This window comes from Ciconia boyciana, chromosome 4, assembly GCF_034638445.1.
Source record: "Ciconia boyciana chromosome 4, ASM3463844v1, whole genome shotgun sequence".
NCBI classification, from domain to species: Eukaryota; Metazoa; Chordata; class Aves; order Ciconiiformes; family Ciconiidae; genus Ciconia; species Ciconia boyciana.
This window is the reverse complement of record NC_132937.1, coordinates 5,296,469-5,322,286: the sequence shown is the minus strand read 5'-3', so window position 1 is coordinate 5,322,286 and position 25,818 is coordinate 5,296,469. Positions and strand designations below refer to the sequence as shown.

The 25,818-nt window shown below is 44.8% G+C and overlaps 1 protein-coding gene across 7 annotated transcripts in view; it reads right to left on the bottom strand.

The window, feature by feature from the left end:
• Positions 1–2,290, bottom strand: part of LOC140650550 (polycomb group RING finger protein 3-like) — a 187,929-nt gene extending 185,639 nt beyond the window's left edge. For 4 of the 7 annotated variants that reach the window (XM_072859013.1, XM_072859015.1, XM_072859016.1 and 1 more), the window contains exon 1: positions 1,993–2,290. The gene's annotated coding sequence lies outside the window, so the exon portion shown is untranslated. Of the gene's footprint in view, positions 1–1,848; positions 1,930–1,992 lie in introns of those variants that run through there. The other 3 variants (XM_072859009.1, XM_072859014.1, XM_072859010.1) reach the window with 2 other exon arrangements.
• Positions 2,291–25,818: the final 23,528 nt, after the last annotated feature.

Genomic DNA, 25,818 nt, shown 5'->3' with positions numbered 1-25,818 from the left:
ACTGACTCAAATGATGAAGTTGAAGAACAACAACTAAGCATGCGTACTAATTTACATGCTGGGCGAAGAGATTTTAACCAATCATTTAATAGAAGAATACTGCATATGTATTAGGATGTTGAATACGTTAATGCTTTATGTATAAATAACTGTTAATTTGAAAGCTAGGTGTGCTGTCTCGAGACAGGCACCCATATCTGCGCAAATATGCAATAAAATACCTCTGCTCTGTGTGTATATTGGCATTTTGCACACCAGGTAAACGAACCCCAATTTTTGGGACGACACTAGTAATATCAAAAAGGAAACAGTTTAATCCACGAGACATTCAAGAACATCAACATTCTGAAATCCATTGCATCACCAAATACTGCTGATAAAGGCTTCCATTTAGTATCTCTGTCTCAAACTATGTACCACTCAGACCACTATCCCAATATAAAAGGATGAAGAGTTATATATACACATATGAACAAACAAGAATATTCTACACTCGCATTCTTGCAAGATCTCATTACCTTTGCAGTGTTTTTCAAAATGTACATCCGCTTTACAGATCATATCTACCTTAAAGTTTCCATGCAAGTATTTTTAATATATTCCTGAAGTAGCTTCCTGGAGAATCCAACATTTTGGTCTAAAATTACTTTAGTCTAGAAGGATCATTATGCACATAAGATTTCAGAGTTAGAGTGAATGTTGTATTTAAATAGCATCTGATTTTTTTTTTATTTTAACCTTCTCATCCACAACTTTAATTCTAAGAAACATAGGTAGACAATTATGTAGGACTCCTGAAAAATACCAAAGCAAAACACTTCTAAAGGAACATTCTAGAGCACACCTGGGTAATCAAACAGAATTTCTAGATCTCAGTTTCTCAGTCACCCATATTTCACATCCAGAGAGCAACAAAAAAAGTGACTAAACCGATTTGAGACTATGCATACACAGAGTATACAACATTTCCCAAAACAAAAATATACGTGAACTAGCACAGAGCATCCGAGTATTATACAACCACAGTATTAAAGTATTAAGTCTCCTGCAGTTTCTTCATAGGACATTCTGAAGCAAAATCAATTACTTTTCAACAAGAGACCGACTGCCACGTTATTCCATAGCACCACAAGTCACTGACAAATTCAACATTTGTAGAAAACAGAACTTGGTAGTAGAAGACTACATCGTTCAACAAATGCTGGAGAGGGGAATGCAAACCACAAACATTCCTTTTTTAATCTACCAGCGCTACTTCCATTCCTACTTCTCCCAGGACTTGAAAACCTAAGCCATACACAGCATCAAAACCCCACATCTGTATAACTGAGGTCATTTAGCAAGGAATACGCCCACTCCATTCTGACTAGAGACAGATTCCCTCCCCCTCCCAACAGTGGGGGTTTAATCAATGCAAAACCATTAATAGGGGTGGAGGAAGCTCTCTGAATGCGACTCAGCTCTCATCCAAACCCCACCACCACCTCCCCACAAACGTTCCTTATCACCCTGCTGAACTACACACCTAAACCAACCCACAGTAATATGAGGTCTCCACGCAAACCTGAGGACTAGAGCCTGTTGGCAGGACACAGGGACATACTGACCAGGCACCCGGAAAGAAAGAAGCGTTACCACTCCTCCAGAAGCCAGGAAGCTTAATAGTTAAAATAGGAAAGGGAGGGGTGAAAACAGAAAGGGGAGAAATAAAGGTAGGGTAGAAGTTTGTGGGGGTTTTTTAAAGGAAAATACACCTTTCCCCTTGGTAGGCAGAAGCTACCCTTAAGCACGAAAAAGGAAGGGGGGTTAAGGAGAAAAAAAAAAAAAAACAACAAACACCGAACCCACCGAGACAATAACGTGCATTTTCTGCATCACAAAAAGTTCAAGCACAGCCTGCCACACACCCGACCCGGTGTTGTATCATATCGTGTCGTGTCCGTTCCGTTCGCCCCCCCCCCCCCCCCCCGCACTGGAGGGCGGCAGACTGACCTGTCAACAAATAGCAGCGACGGCAACAGAAGAGGAGAGGAGAGGAGAGGAGAGGAGCGGAGCGGAGCGGAGCAACGCTGTGCCCGGCCGCTAAGAGAAGGGGGAGGAGCAGGAATCTTTTATCTTCAGGGGATTAATTCCCATCCCCTTTTCCTTCCAGTTCCCCTTTTATTTTTTCCCTACCCCCTCAAAAAAAAAAAAAGAGAAGAAAAAAAAAATACTTTCTGTCTTTCCTCCTCCCCCCCAATATTCCGACTCAGAGTTTAAAACAAAGAGACGGAAATAGCCGAGTGCGGACCGAATGAAGCCGAGTGAGCGTGTCATGCATATAGCGCATGCGCACTGTGTGCATACATACGCTTAGATCTATATCCTTGCCTCTCTCGAGATATGGGATTGGTTTCGCGTAATCCATTCCTCCTATCCCACTTCATTACGCGTGTGCTGAAAGGGGAGCAGTGTCTTTCCGGTTCCCCCCTAAATTCGGGGTGGAGGATAACTCTGCTGTACCCAGCGTTTCTCCCTAGGGTGGCCCCTGTGGGATTCCCAGCCCAGTATTGCTCCCTCATGCGTGCACACTTTTTTCAGGTAGCATCCTTGTATGCTATCTTTTTGTCAAGATGGGAGTGATTGGATGAGGGGTGAATTTATCCAGAAACAGCCCTTGTGCAATGCATGCTTTTCCCCTGCCCCATTTAGCCTTCTTGACACGCAGGGACAGGCACCCCTGGCACTGTTTCCCTCAAACCTGTACCTTCTCCACATGCAAAGACAAGCACCCTAGAACAATCCTCCCCAAACCTGCACATTTCCACATACAGGGACACTCATCACTGTCACAAATGATGTGATAAACAGGGACAGACATTTTCTGCATGACCCTTCTAACATCTCCCTCACATATTGGGAGGACAAAGACTCTTGCAACACACAAGGAAAGATCTCACTGCTACAGCCCACCAACACCCTTATTTACACAGGAATAAACCCTGCACAACCCACCAACAGTTTTTCTCCACCAACAACCTCCACACACAGGACTTAACAACCCTAGTTCTCTGTTCACAGCACAAAAAGGCACCAGAACAATCTCACAACATTAAACTCACATATGCAACCCACCAACTTCTGTACTCTCTAGGACCCAAATACTCCCCCATCCGCAGGTGTAGACTTCAGAAACAGCTCACATCCTCTCCAAGACACTCACATTTTAAGAGTCCAGAAAATGGATGTCCAATTCCTAACAGTACCAACACTCCCCAGACTGTAAAGATGAGTTGAATTTTTCAAAATAATGAGATTAATAAATAAGACTTACATTCTGGACAATTTTTATGCTTTCAGATTTCAGTGTTTAAAGCCATATCATATTTCAAAGTTTTCTCCAGAAGTATATAGGTTGTTTGTTTTTTTAACATCCTCCCCCAAATAATAAAATACTTCTGTAAGTTGGAGCTTTAAAAAGTCCACCAGTTACAATGAAACAGGAGCTGGGAATGCTGGTGACAAGATATTTGCAATTTTTCATTGGGTTACATAAGTCAAATACTTCAACTGAAAGCCCTGCTGAAAGACAAAGCATGAGGACAAATTTGCAAAGAAGGAACTGAGGTTGAGCTCATGCCACATAGCTGAACACTAAGATTACAAAGACAAGTAACTCAAAAATTAACCTTTCCAGGGCGATCTGTACCTTCCCTATTATGCATGTTTTCTATGTAATCTAGATACATATCTTCACATTTATATAGACACAAAGACTAAGCCACAATACAGTCTGCTTCCACTTTGGCTAAGAAGGCAACTAGAAACAGGGTGTTCAGTGTGGCACATTCCTAGAAGATGTTTTGCCAGCAGGTTAACAATCCACTGAGTCTTAAGCGCAGTGTATATCATGACTTTAGGGTCCGTGCTTAGCTCTAGGAATAAAGTTATCCAGAGGCTACGGTATGGTAAAAAGGCACATGCCAACACTATAGATTTGCCATATATAGCTTCAAGGTCTGTGCATCTAAGCAGCTGAGTCCTGTCTGTCAGATATCTAAATTCTGTTCCCAATTAGACCACAAAAGACTTTGCAAAAATCTTTACTTATACAAGTATATGCTACATTGCAAGGGGGACCTGCTGCCTGCCTTCTGTATTTAGGGTTCAAGAAGCCAAAAGCAACAGTAACAAACTACATAAATATATGTGGAAATTAGAAACTGGACACCTGTTTCTTTGCAGCCCTAATATTTCCAGGTTCAAACACTGCAGATGTGGAAAAAAATATTAAATCTAGAGTCTATACTTTCAGCACTGTTAGGTTATGTGATACAGCTCATCTGCACACCCACAAAGGAGCTCAGAGAGACAATGGCAGGAGGGGGAGCCCAAATAATACCCTGCCAGGCTACTCTCAGGCCCATCACAGGGGCCATCAGCACATCAGAGGCTGCACAAGCCCAGAGGAGCACAGGGACACACAGTGGTAGGCAGGAACCCAAATCAGGGACTCCTGAGGAAAAAACACCTTGTCCAGGCCCCTCCTAGGGCTGTCCCAGCAGAACCATCAGCCCCATTGTCCAGGCATGAAACCCATCACGATGAGACATCAGGAGCAGCTCTCCAGATCACCTTTCAGACTAAGGGGATTGCTGCCTAGGGGTGGGATATATTATGGGATGCAGGGGAAAAGCAGTTTGGGATCACACAGAACTTACTATGGGATGTTTAGGGGAGGAACCAAAGGCAGAACAAGGGAGGGGTTTAGGTGATTTGGGGAAGAACAAGAGTGGGAAAATAGAGGGGTAAGGGGATAAAAGGGCCAGTTGAATGTAAATAGTGTGCTGGTCAGTACACTTGCTTGGCTACGCCCAGAGCCTGACCTACTTATTAAATTCCTTTCTAACTCTTTCCTGGGTGAGGGCTCTCTATTCTGTGTGCATGTGTGTGTATGGAGGTCTGAATGCCAGCAACTGGAGTCAGACCACAGGTTGGAGGGCCCATGTGTCCATGGTGCCAGCATAACCAGATGTAACCAAAATGATTAGTTTGTTCTTTTATAACTCAGCAACATAGAGATAGGAGCGGGGTAGACAATGCTTTAATGTTGTGTTTGTACATCTATGGCTATGGATATGCTACTATGCCCAAAGACAATTGGACGAGGAGTAGTACGGACATGCTGCTATGCTCCCAGTACAGCCCCAGCCCATCTTGACAATGAGTCGAGGGGCAGTTAGAATAATTGGTTTGTGTTAGAATAGGAATAAGGGTGCCAAATCATTGTTAGGGACCATGCACCATGAAGAAGGGAAGCAAGTTACATAAGCAAGGTGGGATTGCGCATGCCCATAAGAAGGGGTCAACTAAAGGACACACCTGTACGACCACCAAGGACCACCAGAGGCCCCCACGGAAGCCCCTCGGAGTTCAAGGACGCATGCGTAATGACCACACAAATATGATAATTAGTTCTGGGAAAGAGAATGAATATGTATGATCATTCTGGGAAATTTGATGCATATGCATGTAATTGGACAATATAAGTTTTGGTTGATGTAACCTGCGGTATGCACGCTAGGTGGAACGATGCCCCGTGCATCCAGCGCCGTAATAAAGAATGCCTGCTTCTTAATGCTACACTGGTGTTAAGGAGTTTGATTCCCGATTTTGGTGACAGTTTTGGCGACCCAGATGGGACACCACTTGTAAATCCCAATGGATCCATGGGATCACGGGACCTCCAGCCGGCACCGAGGGATTCTCGGGGACAACCTCTGATCTCCGGACCGAAGAATTCTGAGCAAGATCTCCTGGAACAAGGTAATAAGGCATTCTTTCTGAGTATACCGGTAACAAGGGTTGGTTGCCTGCCTGTAAGGCGCAGCAAAAGCTACGCAGGGTTGAGCTAAAAAGGTACCCAAGGTAGCTAATCTCTGCTAGGTGAAAGCCTGTGGAGCTCTGGCTAAAGGGTTAGGGTTAGAGTCCCCAAAGGGGTTAGAGTCCCCAACTGGCTAAGGGTCTTGACTGGTTTCTGAATTTTGGCTTGGATATTGGAACTACAGATCTGTTGTGCGTTTGGATATAGTTTTTATGGTTTCTGTGTTGTCGTATTGGTCTTTGAATTTTGGTCTGGATATTGGAACTATGGATTTGTTGTGCGTTCAGATATAGTTTCTATGTTTTTGTGTTGTCCTATTGGTCTTTGAATTTTGGAACTACGGATTTGTTGTGTGTTCGGATATAGTCTCTATGGTTTTGTGTTGTTGTATTATTTTATAATGGGAAGTCAGCAGTCGCTGGAAGGGGGGATCCCGAGAAAATCCCCTCTAGGCTGTATATTAAGGCATTGGAAAAATCTAGGAGGAGATCCATTAACTTGGAAACAATTGATTGAATATTGTAATAATTGGTGGCCATTGTATACTTTGGATAGCAGGGAAAAATGGCCAGAGAACAGTACATTGAGGTATAATACCATCTTGCAATTAATGCTGTTTTGTAGGCGGGTGGGTAAATGGGATGAAATACCTTATGAGGTATTTATTTTTCGCTTTGAGAAATAATCCGGAGTGGCAAAAACAGTGTGGGATTATCCTGCAAGATTCTATGGTATTGACTTTGGAAAAAACAGGGAAGGAATAAGAGTTTAAGATGACGTTGCTCTGCCTGTAGCATTGGGAAAAGGTGTTTGAAATGTGGAAAGGAGGAGGAGGGAAAGCAGGAATAGGTAGGGGAAGGGGAAGAGGAGGACCACCAGGAGGAGCAGCACCTCCGTTTAGACCTCCCCGGCTGGCAGAAGATCAGTGTGCTGTTTGTAAGGACAGGGGGCATTGGAAAAGGGAATGTCCCAAAGTGAGAGAATTGGATCCTTTGCTACAGGCAATTAAGTTGATGACTCTGAATGATGAGGACTGAAGGAGACCAGGGGAGTCAACCCCAGCTGAACCCCGGTTACATTAAAGCTGGGGAATGATGAAGTAGAATGTTTAGTTGATACAGGGGCAACATAGTCGGTATTAAATATATGCAAAGGGGGGTTTAGTCATAAAACTATAAGTGTTGTTGGGGGAGCAGGGTGGAAGAAAATCGGCCGTTTTTACAACCTTTGAAATTCAAACTGGGAAAGCAATGGGTAACTCATCAATTTTTGTATATGCCAGAATGTCCATCATCTTTGTTAGGAAGAGATATATTGAGTAGATTGAACGCACAAATAATTTTTAAAAATGGGGAAACTCGGTTGTTAATACCTGAATCAAAAGCTGTGGAAGCGAGAATTTTTATGTTACAGAACACACCAAGACCGAAGGAAGAAATTCCTGCAGAAGTGGAGGATGCAGTAACACCCTTGGTATGGGCTAGTGGAATCCCAGGTCAGTCTAATTGGCGGAACCAGTAAAGGTTGTTCTAAAATCTGGAACTAAACCGGTAAGACAAAACCAGTATCCTATTAACTGGGAAGCTAGAAAGGGGTTGGAAGAATTAATAACAAAATTTTCAAATTATGGATTATTGATAGAGTGTGAATCAGAATATAACACCCTGATATTGCCAGTGAAAAAGCAGAATGGCAAGGGATATAGGCTAGTTCAAGATTTAAAAGCCGTGAATCAGATTGTTCAAGACATTCACCTGGTAGTAGCTAACCCATATACCTTGCTGACATCTTTAAAAGAAAAACATAAGTGGTTTACTGTACTTGATCTCAAGGATGCTTTCTTCTGCATACCTCTAGACAAAGATAGCCTGGCAATATTTGCCTTTGAATGGGAAAGCCCCACCACTGGATGCAAGACACAACTCACCTGGACGGTGCTACCTCAAGGGTTCAAAAATAGTCCTACAATATTTGGTAATCAATTGGCAAAGGAATTGGAAGTGTGGAAAAAAGAAAATTCAGAAGGAATAATATTGCAGTATGTAGATGACATCTTGATAGCAGCAGAGACTCGAGAGGACTGTTTACAAGTGACCATCAGCTTGTTGAATTTTTGGGACAAGCAGGATACCGAGTATCAAAAAACAAGACCCAGACTGGGAAAGAGACTGTGATATATTTAGGCTTTGAAATTTCGCAAGGACAAAGAAGATTGGGAGCAGGCAGAAAGGAAGCAATTTGTCAAGTTCCAGAACCCAGAACGATATGGGAATTGCGGACATTTTTGGGTATGGTCGGGTGGTGTCAATTGTGGATCCTCAATTATAGACTGTTAGTAAAACCTCTTTATGAAGCTTTGAAAGGATCCCTGGAGAATTACCCGTTATGGACACCTGAGTGTTGGACAGCTTTTAAAAATCTGAAGGCAGCTTTGATGTCCGCACCTGCGTTAGGACTCCCAGATTTAGCAAAGCCTTTTGAATGTTTTTACATGAGCAATAACATCTTGCTTTGGGTGTGTTGACTCAAAAATTAGGAACTTGGAAACAGGCCGTTGGGTATTTTTCTAAGCAGTTGGATAATGTCAGCAAGGGATGGCCTGGATGTTTGCGAGCGGTGGCAGCAACTGTACTCTTAATCCAAGAAGCAAGGAAATTAACCATGGGGCAGAAAATTATGGGTTATGTCCCACATATGGTAACTTCTGTCTCAGAGCAAAAAGGGGGGCATTGGCTGTCCCCGAGCCGCATGCTCAAATACCAGGTCACTCTCTTGGAACAGGATGATGTGGAACTTAAAACTACAACAGCAGTGAACCCGGCAATGTTTTTGAGCTCGGAAATGGGTGAGTCTTTACACCATGATTGTTTGCAAACTATTGAACAGGTATATTCTAGCAGACAGGACCTGAAGGACGAACCGTTGCCTAATCCTGATTTGGAGCTGTTTACGGATGGAAGCAGTTTTGTCCGAGATGGAAAATGAATGGCAGGGTATGCAGTGGTTACCACCACCCAAGTGATGAAAGCTGAAGCACTCCCTGTGAATACATCAGCACAGAAAGCAGAATTAGTGGCTCTAGGACAAGCTCTGAGAATCGCTAAAGGAAAACGGGTGAACATTTGGACTGATTCAAAATATGCATTTGGCATGGTTCACACACATGGAGCTATCTGGAAGGAAAGAGGACTGTTGTCAGCTCAAGGATCGCCCATCAAATACAAGGAAGAAATTCTCCAACTCTTCCAGGACATCCAGCAGCCCAAGGAAGTAGTGGTAATGCATTGTAAAGCACATCAATTTGGACAAACCATGGTAAATGTGGGCAACCAATTGGCTAATAAAACTGCTAGAGAGGCAGCGTAGCAAAGCATCCTTGCCCTGGTACCAGTAAAACAGGTAAAACTTCCAACCCCGAAACCAAACTATGGTAAGTTGGATAGATTATTGGCAGAACAGTTGAGAGCAGTAGAAAATGAGGATGGATGGTGGGTAACACCCATCCGGCAAGTCATAGTTACCCCACAAATAATGATAAAATAGTAGAGGAGAAACATAGAGAAACACATGGGGGAATTGAAGTGATGATTGTGGATTTACAGAAATCAATTATTTGTGTGGGAATGACAGGGACAGTGAAATCAATAATAGCAAAATGCAAACAAATTGGTTAGGCCAAATCTTGGGACATTTTGGATTTCCTGTTAAAGGATGGATAGTTGGATAGTCTTAAAGGATGGAGTTGTTACAGACAATAATTATTTTCGTTATAGTTGTTTTGATGATTTGTTTGGTTTATCAATGTTTAAAGAAAATGTTGACACAGACAATGTCTAGGAACTCTATAGCAATTTTAAAATCAGTGATGAAGCACCGTACACCAATGCCGGGAGAGAAGCCACCTGCTTATGCTGAGATATGAAAGATTACGAGTGAAAGTACTGAAAAGATGATTATTTCAAAACTTCCAAAGGGGGGAAATGTAAGCAGATGTAACCAAAGTGATTAGTTTGTTCTTTTATAACTAAGCAACATAGAGATAGGAGCAGGTTAGACAATACTTTAATGTTGTGTTTGTACATCTATGGCTATGGATATGCTGCCATGCCCAAAGACAATTGGACGAGGAGTAGTACAGACATGCTGCTATGCTCCGAGTACAGCCCCAGCCCATCTTGACAAAGAGTCGAGGGGCAGTTAGAATAATTGGTTTGTGTTAGAATAGGAATAAGGGTGCCAAATCATTGTTAGGGACCATGCACCATGAAGAAGGGAAGCAAGTTACATAAGCAAGGTGGGATTGCGCATGCCCATAAGAAGGGATCAACTAAAGGGCACACCTGTACGACCACCAAGGACCACCAGAGACCCCCACGGAAGCCCCTCGGAGTTCAAGGACGCACGCGTAATGACCACACAAATATGATAATTAGTTCTGGGAAAGAGAATGAATATGTATGATCATTCCAGGAAATTTGATGCATATGTATGTAATCGGACAATATAAGTTTCGGTTGATGTAACCTGCAGTATGCACGCTAGGTGGAACGATCCCCTGTGCATCTGGCGCCATAATAAAGAATGCCTGCTTCTTAATACTACATTGGTGTTAAGGAGTTTGATTCCCGATTTCGGTGACTCCAGCAACAGGAGCAAGTGAGAGTGCGCGAGTGTATGATCAGTTGCAAAGATCAAGCCGGACTAGCTGGTGAATAGGTGAAGTGCCCTGGGAGCAAGGGGGTGAGTGGATCTCTAAGGGCCAGATCTGGGTGTGAGAGTGCCTGTGTATCTCTAAAGGCAAGAGCACAGGGGTGCCTGCTATGGGACCAGGGGAAGTCCTGGTCAGCTGTGTATTTGTGACAGTCTATACCAGCAACTGGAGTAGGGCTGTGGCCTTGGGTGCTCCTATGTCCAAGTGCCAGCAACTGGGGAGACTGGGATCCAGGGGCCAGCTGCTGTGTAGACTAAGTGTCTGAGCTCAGCTGCTGGAGGGATCCACTTTGTACATATGTGTATGTATGTTCTCACTAGTGGACTTCCATCCTGTCCAGCCCGAGAGGGGAGCAGGATGATGCCATTGGTGCTGACAGTGTTCATGTGGGTGCTATGAGTGTCTGTCTGTGATCTGTGTGGCCAGCCAAGTATATATGTAGCATATATGTGTGCTTTGTGTGTGTGTGTGTGTGTGTGTGCCTGCTGGGAATACATCTTCAGCCTTGCTACTGGTGGGACCTGGAGACATGGAGCAGCAGCAGCCTCACCTTTCTCAGGCTGTTGGATCTGGCATGATATATTTTCCTCTAACCAGCCCTTCTCTTGTCATAGATGTTTTTACAAGATGGTGCCCAGAGCAATATGACATGGCCATGTCTCCTCAAACAAATGATTTATTTTAAAATACCCTTGATAATAAGGCTATGAAATGACTGCCCTAAGCCTCTAAATAGCTGAGGCCATGATTTGCTCTCACTTTAACCACGCTGCCCTAACATCAGTTCTGCCACCTTTGACACCACCATACAAGAGTGTGTTATCCTACGTATGATATTTCTGAAAGACAAGGTCAGTAACTACACTATCTAACATCATAACTGAGTGGATATAAGCAGTTGCGTGAACAGCAGGACTTGGGACTAGGAGAAAACTGAAACTTCTTGCTAGCATTGCAGTCAGTGCTATTGCACTCAAACTAAAAAGAAAAAAAAAAGAGAAATACATGGGTGAAACAAGAACAAGCATTTAAAGAATTCCTTTAGTAAGCTCTGAAAGCTTTAATCCTCACACTTTCCACACAAAACAAAGCATAATACGAACATGAGGAAACTGAAGTAGTATTAAGAAATTAGCACAAGCCTCAGCTTCTGGAGGCATGTGATTTCTGGTTAAAAAGATAATCCCTCTAAGAGAATCCATGTCAGTGTTCATGATGAGAAAAACAGTTCAGGGTGAAAGAAGTTAACTATCTCATTTGGGACTCCCCTCTACCAGTGAAAAGGTACTAGTTAGCAACAGCATATTAGCAATAATGGCTTAGACAAGAAATGACCAGAAAATATCCAAGCCGTAATAAAAATATCAAATATATTTTATGGGCACTATTAAAGTACAACCCATACAAAAACATGATAATTATTCTAGTATAAGATTGAGCACAAATGGCTATGGAAGATACAACATTTACAAACAGCCAAAGTCAGGAACTGGTTTAAACCAGCTGCTGCTGAGATCCCATAGAAAGCAATAAAAAAAGGACTGCCAAACAAAGAAACCAAAATAGTCTAGGTTTGCAAAAGCAAGAATACCTAAAATGACTAAATCATTATCCCAGGAAGACAGAACAACTTTCTCTACACTCACAGAGTGTTACTTTTAAAAAACAAACAACCCCCCCACACAAACACACTGATTTATTGGGATTCTTTGCTTTATTGGGGTAATGCTTGTGTGGGGAATCAAATCTCTCAAACAGGATGGCCAGTCATTATTTGAATGGTGACACCAGGCTCTGTTAGAAGCATCCTTATAATGGTGTCTTCAGCTGGATCAGGTGAGACTCACTGAACTGTTTTTCTGGTGAACTCTTATATTCCAGCTAGCTCGTGGTTCTATGTGAGCACTTCAGCATATGCATGATCAGTTTCTATTATCTTAAACTATATACAAAACATAGAATCATAGAATCATAGAATGGTTTGGGTTGGAAGGGACTTTTAAAGGTCATCTAGTCCAACTCCCCTGCTACAGGCAGGGACATCTTTCACCAGATCAGGTTGCTCAAAGCCCCATCCAACCTGACCTTGAACACTTCCAGGGATGGGGCATCCACAACTTCTCTGGACAACCTGTTCCAGTGTCTCACCACCCTCATAGTGAAGAATTTCTTCCTTATGTCCAATCAAAACCTACCCTCTTTCAGTTTAAAACAGTTGCCCCTTGTTCTGTCACTACAGGCCCTGGTAAAAAGTCTCTCTCTGTCTTTCTTATAAGCCCCCTTTATATATTGATAGGCCGCAATAAGGTCTCCCCAGAGCCTTCTCTTCTCCAGGCTGAACAACCCCAACTCTCTCAGCCTTTCTTCAGAGGAGAGGTGTTCCAGCCCTCTGAACATTTTCATGGCCCTCCTCTGGACCTGCTCTAACAGGTCCATGTCTTTCCTGTGCTGGAGACCCCAGAGCTGGATGCAGTACGCCAGGTGGGGTCTCATGAGAGTGGAGTAGAGGGGCAGAATGACCTTCCTCGACCTGCTGGCCATGCTTCTTTTCATGCAGCCTAGGATACGGTTGGCTTTCTGGGCTGCAAGCGCACGTTGCCAGCTCATGTCCAGTTTTTCATCCACCAGTATATCCCCAAGTCCTTCTCTGCAGGGCTGCTCTCAATCCCTTCATCCCCCAGCCTGTATTGATACTGGGGATTGCCCTGAGCCAGGTGCAGGACCTTGCACTTGGCCTTGTTGAACTTCATGAGGTTCACATGATCCCACTCCTCAAGCCTGTCAAGATCCCTCTGGTTGGCATCCCTTCCCTCTAGGGAATCAGCTGCACCACTCAGCTTGGTGTCATCTGCAAACTTGCTGAGGGTGCACTCAATCCCACTGTCTACATCGTTGATGAAGATATTAAATAGTATTGGTCCCAGTACGGACCCCTGAGGGACACCACTTGTTACTGGTTTCCACTTGGACATTGAGCCATTGACTGTAACTCTTTGTACACAGCCATCCAGCCAGTTCCTTATCCACCTAACAGTCCATCCATCAAACCCATATCTCTCCAATTTAGAGGCAAGAATGTTGTGGGGGACTGTATCAAAGGCCTTACAGAAGTCCAGGTAGATGACATGCGTAGATATCATACCTTAACTATCTCAACTATGTAAAAAATTACTGTCCTATGTGGCCATTCCCACATGTGCAAGACCAGTTTCTAATGATGTGGTGGGTTGGCCTTGGCTGGCTGCCTGACACCCATCCAGCTGCTCTGTCACCCCTCCTCCTCAACAGAATGGGGAGAAGAAAATAAGATGGAAAAGCTCATGGGGTCAAGATAAAGACAGGGAGATCACTCATCAGTTACCATCATGGGCAAAACAGACTCAACTTGGGGACAATTAATTCAATTTATTGACAATTAAAAATAGGATGGTGAGAAACAAAGACAAAAACTAAAACACCTTCCCCCCACCCCCCCTTTTTTTCCCAGGCTCAACTTCACTCCTTCATTCCCAATCCTGACTCCTCTACCTCCTCCCTGCCACCACTCCCAGCAGCACAGGGGGGATGGGAAATGGGGGGTTGCCATCAGTTCATAACACTTTGTCTCTGCTGCTCCCTCCTCCTCACACTTTTCCCCTGCCCCATTGCAGGTCCATCCCATGGGCTGCAGTCCTTCAAGAAAATCTCCAGCGTGGGTCCTCTTCACAGGCCACAGTTTCTGTCAGGAGAGCCTCCTCCAGCATGGGGTCTCCACTGGCTGCAGTTCCTTCAGAGCATATCCACCTGCTCTGGCATGGGGAACTCCATGGGCTGCAGTGTGGATATCTGCTCCAGCATGGTCCTCTCCATGGACTGCAGGGAAATATCTGCTCCAGTGCCTGAAGTACCTTCTCCCTCTCCTTCTTCTCTGACCTTGGTGTCTGCAGGATTGTTTATCTCTTTTTTTTTTTCCTCACTCCTCACTGCCTGTGCAGCGTTTTTTACCCTTTCTTAAATTTGTTTTCACAGAGGCACCACCAGCTTCTCTGATTGGCTTTCCTTTGGCCTGTGGTGGGTCCATGTTTTGCACCAGGACATGCTGGTCCATTATGATCCCAGTGAGAAAGGCACTCAGATTCCGTAAGGTATAATTTAAAATACTATTTATTAGAGCTAACACTGTAAGGAGAGAATAATATAAATAATCGTACACCCCTTTACATGTTGGGAGCCCTGTGTGGTGGTTAGTTGCCGGCTGGGGTTAAACCATGACAGCAGTGTAGCATCGAACAGAACTCCGACAGACATGCAGCATACCATGCAGTCACCATCCATAGCAGAGATTCTTCCCTTTTGGTCTTTCAAGCTGTTATAGGATTTTCTTACAAGGAAACAGCTCTATTTATCATATCTACAGTCAAACAGAAATTATGTTCACAAGAACTTCTTGCTGCACTGTTAGATAAAGACAAGGTCAGGCACATGGCATAATCGCTGGTACCGAGTGGGAGCTGCCTGCAGGCTCCTGTGTTGCAATGAGGTGGCTGAGTTTATCCTGCGGCCAAGGGCTGTGCGCAGCACAACACAGGCCCGAAGGCTACGTTGTACGTGTAGTGCAGCACAGCACAGGTCTGGACGTACTTGAGTTAACTATTATGTGGATCACTAACTCCTCGATGTACAATGGTCTTTCGGTCAGGATCACTACAGTCCATTGCTGAGCTGGCTGGAACTGGCTATATCTGGCACAGAGTAGCCCCTGGCCTCTTCTCACAGAGGCCACCTCTGCAGACCCCTCCCACCCACCACCAAAACCTTGCCATGTCAACCCCAATACAAATGACCATTTAAAATTATCTTATTTATGTACAGTTCAGTCAGTTCCTTTCTCTACAGCAGGAACTAACTGGGGGGAATCACTCGGACTGCCAAATTCTCCACCTAGGATGTTAATCAACACATCGAAGCATAGAAGTAGTGCCTATAATTTGGCCTATGCACAGCAGAGGCTGCCTGTGGGAACCACCTGGACTGTCCAGAATCCTACCCACCCAGAGAGTGGTCCTGTAGCTATTAGTTGATTTGTTGACTGAACTTCTATGCAGATTCACAATCACCTTGTCTCAAATCAATCCATTGTCTCATCTAGGCAGAGACAAGCTGGGGAGTTCCTGGACCACCCAAGAATTAATGACTAGGCCCACCAGGTATACACACAAGCACAGCCCTGATATTCAGCTATAACACAATTGCAACTATAGGGCAAACTTGAATTTCCTCCCTATATCACAATTATAACTTAAATTCCATAGGTTTTTCCAGGCTGTAAAAGAACATTGCCTTATTCAATCATGTCTCTATACTAATGCGTGCAGCATGAAGAATAAACAAGAGGAGCTAGAAGCTTTGGCCCAGTCCCAGAGCTATGACATCATTGGCATAAGCAAAACCTGGTGGGATGAGTCCTGTGACTGGTGTGCCATGATGGATGGTTATAGGCTCTTCAGGAGGGATAGGCAGGGCAGGTGAGGCAGGGGGTGGTGTTGTATATAAGGGAGGGGTTGGATTGTATGGTGCTTGCAGTTGGCGATGACACAGTTGAGAGCCTCTGGGTAAGGATTAAGGGGAAAGCAAATAGAGCAGATGTTGTTGTGGGAGTCTACTATCGACCACCCAGCCAGGACGACGACACCAATGAATTATTCTATAAGGAATTGAGGGATATCTCTAGATCAGTTGCCCTTGTCCTTATGGGTGATTTTAACTTCCCAGATATCAGCTGGGAATATCATACAGCAGGCACAAACAGGTCCAGGAAATTCCTGAAGCACGTTGAAGATAACTTCTTGGTGCAGGTACTAAGGGAGCTGACTAGGAAAAGTGCCCTCCTAGATTTGTTTGTAAATAGAGAGGGACTCGTGGGCAAAGTGGTGATTGGTGGCTGTCTTGGTCACAGTGACCATGAAGTAGTTGAGTTTCAAATTGTTGGTGATAGGAGAAAAACTGCCATCAAAACTTCGACCTTGGATATGGGGAGAGCAGACTTCGGGTTACTGAAGGAACTAGTTAGTAAGGTCCCCTGGGAATCTGCTTTTGAAGGTATTGGGGTCCATGAATGCTGGTCACTTTTTAAGAGCCATCTCTTAAGAGCGCAGGAGCAGGCAATTCCAAAGTGTCAGAACTCAAGCAAGTGGGTCAGAAGGCCGGCTTGGATGGTGAAAGGTCTCGAGGGCAAGACTTATGAGGAGCGGCTGAGGTCACTTGGCCTGTTCAACTTAGAGAAGAGAAGGCTGAGGGGTGACCTCATCGCAGTCTACAACTTCCTCAAGGGGGGCAGTGGAGGGGGAGGTGCTGATCTCCTCTCTCTGGTGACCAGCCATAGGACACGAGGAAATGGAATGAAGCTGCATCAGGGGAAGTTCAGATTGGACATTAGGAAAAGGTTCTTCACTGAGAGGGTGGTCGGTCACTGGAACAGGCTCCCCAGGGCAGTGGTCACGGCAACAAGCCTGTCAGAGTTCAAGGAGGGTCTGTATGACACTCTTAGTCATATGGTTTAGTTTTAGGTAGTCCTGCGAGGAGCAGGGAGTTGGACTTGATGATCCTTATGGGTCCCTTCCAACTCGAGATATTATGTGATTCTATGATTCTATGATGTGTGAACTTGTTCTAGACAAATAAACCTTAGCAAACAACTTTTAGTTCTTCTTCCCAGGGCTCATCTTTCTCCCTAGATGCTATCAGTGCTCCACAGACCTTCGCCAACTGCTAGTACTATGAGTGCAACTCACCTATTAGCTGTAACAGACTGCTCAGTGTTTCTAAACACCCTTTTTCCCCCGGCACAAATCTGAACTCAGCCCTGGATTCATTCAGGTTTCTTTATTCAGGGATACAGAGAATAACAAGCATAATACTGTACCAGAAAACTGTGGTGGGTTAACCTTGGCTGGCTGCCAGGTGCCCACCAAGACACTCTCTCACTCCCCTTCCTCAGCAGGGCAGGGAGGGAAAATAAGAAAATAAGCTCATGGGTTGAAGTAAGGACAGGGAGGTCACTTACCAATTATTTTCATAAGCAAAACAAGCAACGGTCTTAGATTTCCCAAGACCTGTTTCCTCCTTTTACATGATGAACATTATTATGGTGTTAAGGATGTCAGGAAGATATTTTGGGTGAGAAACTTTTGTGAGTGTTGTGGGTTGACCCCAGCCAGCAGCCAAGCACCCACCCTGCCTTTTGCTCAGTCCCCTCTCCCGGGAAGGGGGAGAAAATAGAAGGAAGGCAAAAAGACTCAAGGATCAAGATAATGACTGTTTAATAGGGAAAGCAAAAGCTGCACGAGCAAGCAAAGCGAAAAGAGGAATTCATTCACTACTTCCAATTGGCAGGCAGATGTTTAGCCACTTCCTGGAAAGCAGGGCCTCAGCATGCATAATAGTTGCTTGGGAAGACAAACATCATAACCACGAACGTTCCCCACTTCCTCCTCCTTTTGCTGAGATTTTATTGCTGAGCATGATGTCATATGGTATGGAATATCCCTTTGGTCAGTTTGGGTCAGCTGTCTTGGCTATGTTCCCTCCCAGCCTCTTGCCCACTCTCAGCCTACTTGTTTAGCGGTGGATGGGGGGTGTGGGGGGGGAAGAGAGAGAGAGAGCGTGAAAGCCTTGACACTGTGCAAGCACTGTTCAGCAGTAGCCAAAACAATGGTGTTTTATCAACACTGTTTTAGCCACAAATGCAAAGCACAGCACCATATGGGCTGCTATGAAGAAAGTCAACTTCATGACTTCATCCCAGCCAGACCCAGTACAGTGAGCTTTGTCAGACATTGTATAATCATGGCCATAGCTGCAATTATTATTACCGGCTCTGCTTGTCTCACAACTGTGCAGTTAATTTGGGAACAAGGATAAGGTGCCCCAGCTGCAGGTTGTTGTGCAGGTCTGGAGAATGTTTAGAGAGGCACAAGGCCCTGGCTGTTAAAGAACAAACCGATTATTTGGCTATGATTTTCTGTGAGAAGTGCAAGGCCTATGTAGAAAAGCATCACAAATGTAAAGGCTGGAAGCGCAGAATGTTCTATGAACAGATCTGTAACAAGAACCAGCACCAGCGTTTCATGCCCATGATCAAAAATCCAGAAGGAGGGCAGGGCTATATTATCTATGACATGCAAGAAACCGGGACATATAGCCCAAACTATGTTTTTGCCATGGAGTCAGCTCCAGATGCCCTTTGGGATGAAGAAGGAGGAGGGGTGGAAAGGGAAACTGAAGGAGAATGGGAGTTCAAGGGGGACACATGTCCCATGGACTTTATTCAGTTGTTTATGGACACAGAGTTTTGGGGCTACACTTTCCTAGCACGTAATGCCAAAGGCTATGATGACTACTTCGTTATTAGCCAGCTTTTGAAAGGAAAAATGGACGTGGAATTAATCACCCAAGGTGGTAAACTCATGTACACAGAAGTACCCAGCCTGAGTATACGTTTAATAGACTCTTTACAGTTTTTTACCCATGAAACTAAGCAGCCTTCCCCAAGCATTGGGAATTGCAGGCTGCAAAGGTTATCCCCATTTTTTCAACACTGCTAAAAATCAAAGTTATGTAGACCCTCTTCCACAGCCAGAATATTATGGGGTGGATAGCATGATGCTTGAAGAGAAAAAGCCATTCTTAGAATGGCACACAGCTAATCAGGAGAGGATTTTTGACCTGCAAAAAGAATTGGGTCTTGCTGGGATGGAGTTAACTTTCCCCATAGCAGCCCTCATAGTGCTGTGCTTTGTATTTGTAGCTAGAACAGTGCTGATAACACACCAACATTTTGGCTACTGCTGTGCAGTGGTCCCACAGCATCAAGGCTGTCTCTCCAATGCCCACCCCAACACCAAAGGCCAGTAGGCTAGGGGTGGGAAAAAGACTTGGGCAATTCACCAGAGATTCACCTGACCAAGTGGGGCAAGAGGGTCTTCACCAACAAGCTGGCCAGACTTACAAGGAGAACTTTAAACTAGACTTAGCAGGGGAAGGGGGTGGAGTTTTGAGCACCAGACAAGAGCCAGGGGCTGCTAATGTATTAGGAAACAACAGGGAAACACCTGTGAAATGCCTCAGAGGAATTAGGGCATGCTCCTCTAAAAAGGTGACAAGGTAGGTAGCCCAGCTGAAGTGCCTCTATACCAATGTATGCAGCATGGGTCACAAGCAGGAGGAGCTGGAAGCCACTGTGCAGCTAGAAAGCTATGATCTAATCGCTATCACTGAAGCGTGATGGGACGAATCGCACAACTGTAGCACTGCAATCAATGGCTATAAACTGTTCAGACGGGACAAGCAAGGAAGGAGGGGTAGGGGGGTTGCCCTCTATGTAAAAGAATAGACTGACTGTGCAGAGCTGTCTTTGAAAAACAGCGATGAACAGGTTGAGAGCTTATGGGTTAAAATTAGGGGCCAAGCCAACAAAGGAAGCCTCATGGTTGGTGTTTACTGCAGGTTGCCCAACCAAGGGAGCCTGTGGATGAAGCGTTCTTACTTCAACTATGGGAAGCATCACAATCACAGGCCCTGATCCTGCTGGGGGACTTCAATCACCCTGACATCTGCTGGAAAAGCAGCACAGCAAGATGCAAGCAGTCCAGGAGACTCTTGGAGTGTGTCGAGGATAATTTCTTAATCCAGGTGATAGACAGCCCAACCAGAGGAGAAGGGTTACTGGACCTGTTGTTCACCAACACAGGTGAACTAATTGGAGAGGTCAAGATTGGTGGCAGCCTGGGCTGTAGTCATCATGCCCTGGTGGGATTCACAACCTTGAGAGCTATGGGCCAGGTGAAAAGTAGAGTCAGGACCCTTAATTTTAGGAAAGCAAACATTCCGTTGTTTAAGGAACTAGTGGATGTGACCTCCTTGGAAACTGCCCTCAGGGACAAAGGAGCAGAAGAGAGCTGGCAGCTCTTTAAGGACATTTTTCTGAGAGAGCAAGAACTCTTGATTCCCATGTGAAAGAAATCAGGCAAGGAAGGCAGGAGACCAGCATGGCTGAGTAAGGACCTCCTGGTCAAACTAAAGTGTAAGAAGGAAATCCATAGGCAGTGGAACCAGGGACATGTATCCTGGGAAGAACATAGGGACGCTGCCCGGATGCATAGGGATGGGATTAGGAAAACTAAGGCACAGCTGGAGCTGAATTTGGCAAGGGGTGCGAAGAATAATAAGAAGGGCTTTTACAGGTAAGTCAGCCAGAAAAGGAAGGTTAAAGAAAATGTACCCACCCCCAATAAATAAGACATGCGAACTAGTGACAACTGACATGGAGAAGGCTGAGGTACTCAACTACTTTTTTAGAATAGAATAGAATAGTTCAGTTGGAAGGGACCTACAATGACCATCTAGTCCAACTGCCTGACCACTCCAGGGCTGACCAAGTTAAAGCATGTTATTAAGGGCATTGTCCAAAGGCCTCTTAAACACTGACAGCCTTGGGGCATCGACCACCTCTCTAGGAAGCCTGTTCCAGTGTTTGACCACACTCTCGGTAAAGAAATGCTTCCTAATGTCAAGGCTGAACCTCCCCTGACACAGCTTTGAGCCATTCCCATGCGTCCTGTCACTGGATACCAGGGAGAAGAGATCAGCACCTCCCTCTCCACTTCCCCTCCTCAGGAAGCTGTAGAGAGCAATGAGGTCGCCCCTCAGCCTCCTTTTCTCCAAACTAGACAATCCCAGAGTCCTTAGCTGCTCCTCACAGGACATGCCTTCCAGCCCTTTCACCAGCTTTGTTGCCCTCCTCTGGACGCATTCAAGGACCTCAACATCCTTCTTAAATTGTGGGGCTCAGAACTGCACACAATACTCAAGGTGAGGCCGCACCAACGCTAAACACAGTGGGATAATCACCTCTCTTGACCGGCTGGTTATGCTGTGTTTGATGCACCCCAGGATGCGGTTTGCCCTCTTGGCTGCCAGGGCACACTGCTGACTCATATTGAGCCTGCTGTCAACCAGCACCCCCAGATGCCTTTCTGCAGGGCTGCTCTCCAGCCACTCCTCTCCCAATCTATACTTGTGTCCGGCTTTAATCCGTCCCAGGTGCAGAATCCAGCATTTGGACTTATCAAATTTCATGCCACTGATGATTGCCCAATGCTCCAATCTATCTAGATCCCTCTGCAAGGCCTCTTGTCCCTTGAGAGAGTCAACAGCACCTCCCAGTTTAGTATCATCAGCAAACTTGCTAAGGGTGCATTCAACTCCTGCATCTACATCGTTGATAAAAATATTGAACAGAACTGGCCCTAGAATTGAGCCCTGAGGAACACCACTGGTGACAAGTTATGGTGACCATAACCTGTCGTTGTTTCTTCTTGGCGCTGGTCTTAATGCAGGTCCTGTTGTGAGGGGTTGGTTGATCTGACCTTGGTGACGGTGCTTGCACAGGTTCCTCCTATCTCACTATGCGCTTCATCTACCATACCCAGAGCCTCGTACCTATTCTGTAAAGGTAGCAGAGAGGGTAAGTAAGGAGGGGTTCCTCTTACAGCTCCGTGCAGTAACCTGCTTCCATCCCTCCCTATCCCTCATAACACTGCCTTCCTCCTGGCACAAAACAGATCCTGGACCTACCTCCGTAGTGGCCATGCTGAGTTGGCATGTGTGTACCAGAGATGGCAGAGCACAGCTCCATTGGTTGATCTCCTTCTCAGACTCTTGGATGCTCCTCAGTCTGCCCACCTCCTCCTGAAGCTCGGCCACCAGGCAGAGTAGTTCATCTACCTGGTCACACCTCCCACAGGCTTGCTTGCTATCGCCCTCCATCTCCAGGAATATCCTCGCGCACACCCCCCGCAGTCAGAAGCCTGGATGGTCACACGCTCTGACAGGAGCTCTATCTGTGTGGCTGCATTGGTTCTACCGGGTGCTAGAAGCTCAGGAGAAGCAGAGGACACCGCTTTTTGCCGGGTGGTCACCATGCTGCCACGCACCTGCCCACTGCCACGCACCTGCCCACTGTGCTAGGTCCCCTGTTGTAGGATACAGTGTAAGGCTTTTCATCCTTTTTGAGCTGTGTTGAGCACCTCCACCTGGTCTCCCTTTCTGAGCAGAGGTGCAGATTCTCTCATTTTAAATATGCCCCCATATACATTTTTCCAAGCCCTCGCAGAGTTTAAAGAGTTCACATCCACAGGCCTGGTTCTGACACTTCTGTGAAAGCTATGGCTATAGCTCTTTATAAACTCCAACAACACATCAACGTAGTCAAGAGTGTCACGTGCTGTAAAATCTCTTTGTTTTGAGCATCCTCTTTAAACCCTCTATAAACAGAGGCTTTTACTTCATTATTAGTAACAAAGCAGTAAACATCATACTGCTTTAAATGCTTATTTCAAGGCTTGCTTATAAATTTATTTCTTCAGTCTGTCTGTAACTTCTTAGGCATGGGCCCCCTACTAAAAATGGTTTTAAAATCTCCAGCTATTTCAAAACCCGTTTTGCCTTTTAAACCAATGGCCCAGGCATGCTTTGACAATGTGTCTATCAATCACTGTTAAGAAGTACTTAACACCATCCTTGTGTTTGGAAAACTGTTGCCTATCCACCAAGTCTGCCCACCATGGAGCATCCACCTCTGCCACACTCACCTTGTTTCTTCTAAAACCTCCAGAGCTTCCTGCCTCCTCCAGAGCACTATAAATGTCTTTTAATAAAATTAGTGTGTCAGTAGACGTGTCTATGCCACATCTACCGACACACCACTACTATGCACATGTACAAAATATAAAACACTGAACAATGAATTTAACCCATGCACAGAGAAACTTTATTAACAGGGTATGAGGGGTGTCAATCACCAGTCAGGCTTCTCCAGTCACTTTCTTTTTTTCCCCCCCTTGAACACTGCTCTCCTTTCTATACCTCTTCTCCTTTCTTTGACTGCTGCAGGCCTGGGCAGGAATGCAAGCAGTTCACAGTACATTTCCATCTTCTCCCTCCTCACTCTGTTAGAGCATTTCCTAATGTCCTATAATGTTATCAATGACCAAAGGAGAAGAAAACACATATAGCACAAGCCTGCGTCCCATAACAGTCTTACAGGTAGCTGTAAACTCTCTCTGGTGGGTTGACCTTGGCTGTTCACCGGGTGCACACCAAGCCGCTCTATCACTCCCCTCCATCAACAGGACAGGGGGAGAAAATATGACAAAAGGCTCGCGGGTTGAGAGGAGGACAGGGAGATCACTTACCAATCACCGTCATGGGCAAAACACACACGACTTGGGGAAATTAATTTAATTTATTGCCAATTTATTGTAACAAAGTAGGACAGTGAGAAATAAGAACAAATCTAAAAACACCTTCCTCCCACCCCTCCCTTCTTCCCAGGCAAACCTTCAATCCTGACTCTAACTTCAGCTCCTCTCCTGCAGTCGGGCGGTAAGCGACACAACGGTGCAATGCTACTGAAAAGAGGTAGTTTTTTGGGATATGAGAAAAGGGGGGCAAGGGCAAGAGCTCTTGGGAAGCAAGCACCATCTGTTCTGTTCTGGGCTCTGCATAAGACGGCATCAGGAAAGATACACGGCAGAAGCATAGTTCTGTTCGTTTCTACACGCTGTTCTGTTCTGTTCTAATTAACGAAGGGAGACGTCCCTCATTCTGGTTTGTGTATGAAACGCTGGGTTTTTCAGTACCGATATGGGTGCTGCTGCCTCCCAGGAGGCACCCCTTTGCTCTCCTCTAGAATGCATCCTGAAGAATTGGAATAAATTTGGGGGAGATCCCATGACTAAACATAAGCTAAAACAATATTGTAATCAATGGTGGCCACAATATCAATTGGAAGATGGTGAAAAATGGCCTGAGAATGGATCCTTGAAACATAACACTATATTGCAATTAATGTTGTTTTGTCAGAGATATTGCAATTAATGTTGTTTTGTCAGGGAAGTGAAAAATGGGATGAAATACCTTATGTGGATATGTTTCTTTCGTTCAGAAATGATTGGGATATCGGGAAGAAATGTGGTTTAGTGGATTCTAAACATCAGATTGGAATATATGTGTTAAAAGGGAAAAAGGGAAAATCTTGTTGTATTGAATCGGAAAATTTGGAAGAGGATATTCAGCTGTTGGTGACTCCCCCAAAACAGCCAGAATCCGATAGCTCAAGTGATAATGGAGTTGTGAGTGTTGTGAGTCCTGTCTCTAAAAGAACAAGGGGACAGAAACCGATAATTCAAGCTCCCCTCAGACAGACTGTAGGGCCTGAAGGAACACCGGTATATATACATGTACCTTTTAATACTTCTGATTTATTCAACTGGAAACAGGCAGTTGGATCCTATCGAAACAATCCAGAAGGAATGTATAGTACTGTTAAAACTGTAATGATGACTCATAATCCTAACTGGGGAGATGTACAGGCTCTCCTAGAATATTTGTTTACCACTGAGGAGAGGAGAATGATTTTAGAGAAGGCTAGACAGGGACTGATCCAACAATGGGGTATGCCTAATACCAATATGTATCTCCCAAAAGAGGATCCGGAGTGGGATCGAAACACAAGTGAGGGATTACAAAGGGTAAAGGAATATCAAAAGTTAATTTTGTATGGGATTCAACATGGAGTGCAAAAGCCTAAGAATTTATCGAAACTATATGAAGTAAGGCAGGGGGATAAGGAAACCCCATCAGCCTTCTATGAGAGACTGTGTGAAGTAGCTCGAAAATGGACAGATCTGGATCCGGAAGATGATAGCAATTCAAAGTTATTTAACATGCTGTTTATTGGTCAAGCAGCAGCAGATATAAGAAAGAAATTACAAAAGGTGGAGGGTGCAGATGGCATGACAATCTCACAGTTACTGTCAATCGCATATAAAGTGTATAAAGTTTCCCTAGCCGATCCTCTGGTTCCAGTCAAGCTGGGGAATGAAATAATAGATTTTTAATTGATAGTGGAGCCACACATTCTGTAGTAACTAGTTGTAGGGGAACCTTAAGTAGAACTAAAATAAGCATTGTTGGTGCAACAGGGAAAAAGACTTTAAGGCCATTTTTACAACCTATGGAATGTTCAATTGGAAATACTAAATTAACTCATGGATTCCTTTAGATGCCAGAATGCCCCCTACCATTGCTTGGATGGGATTTACTTTGTAAACTGAATGCACAACTGACTTTTTCTGATGACTCTGTTCAGTTGCATATTCCTCCTGAGACTGCCTGGAAAGCCCAGATATGTATGTTGACCGAG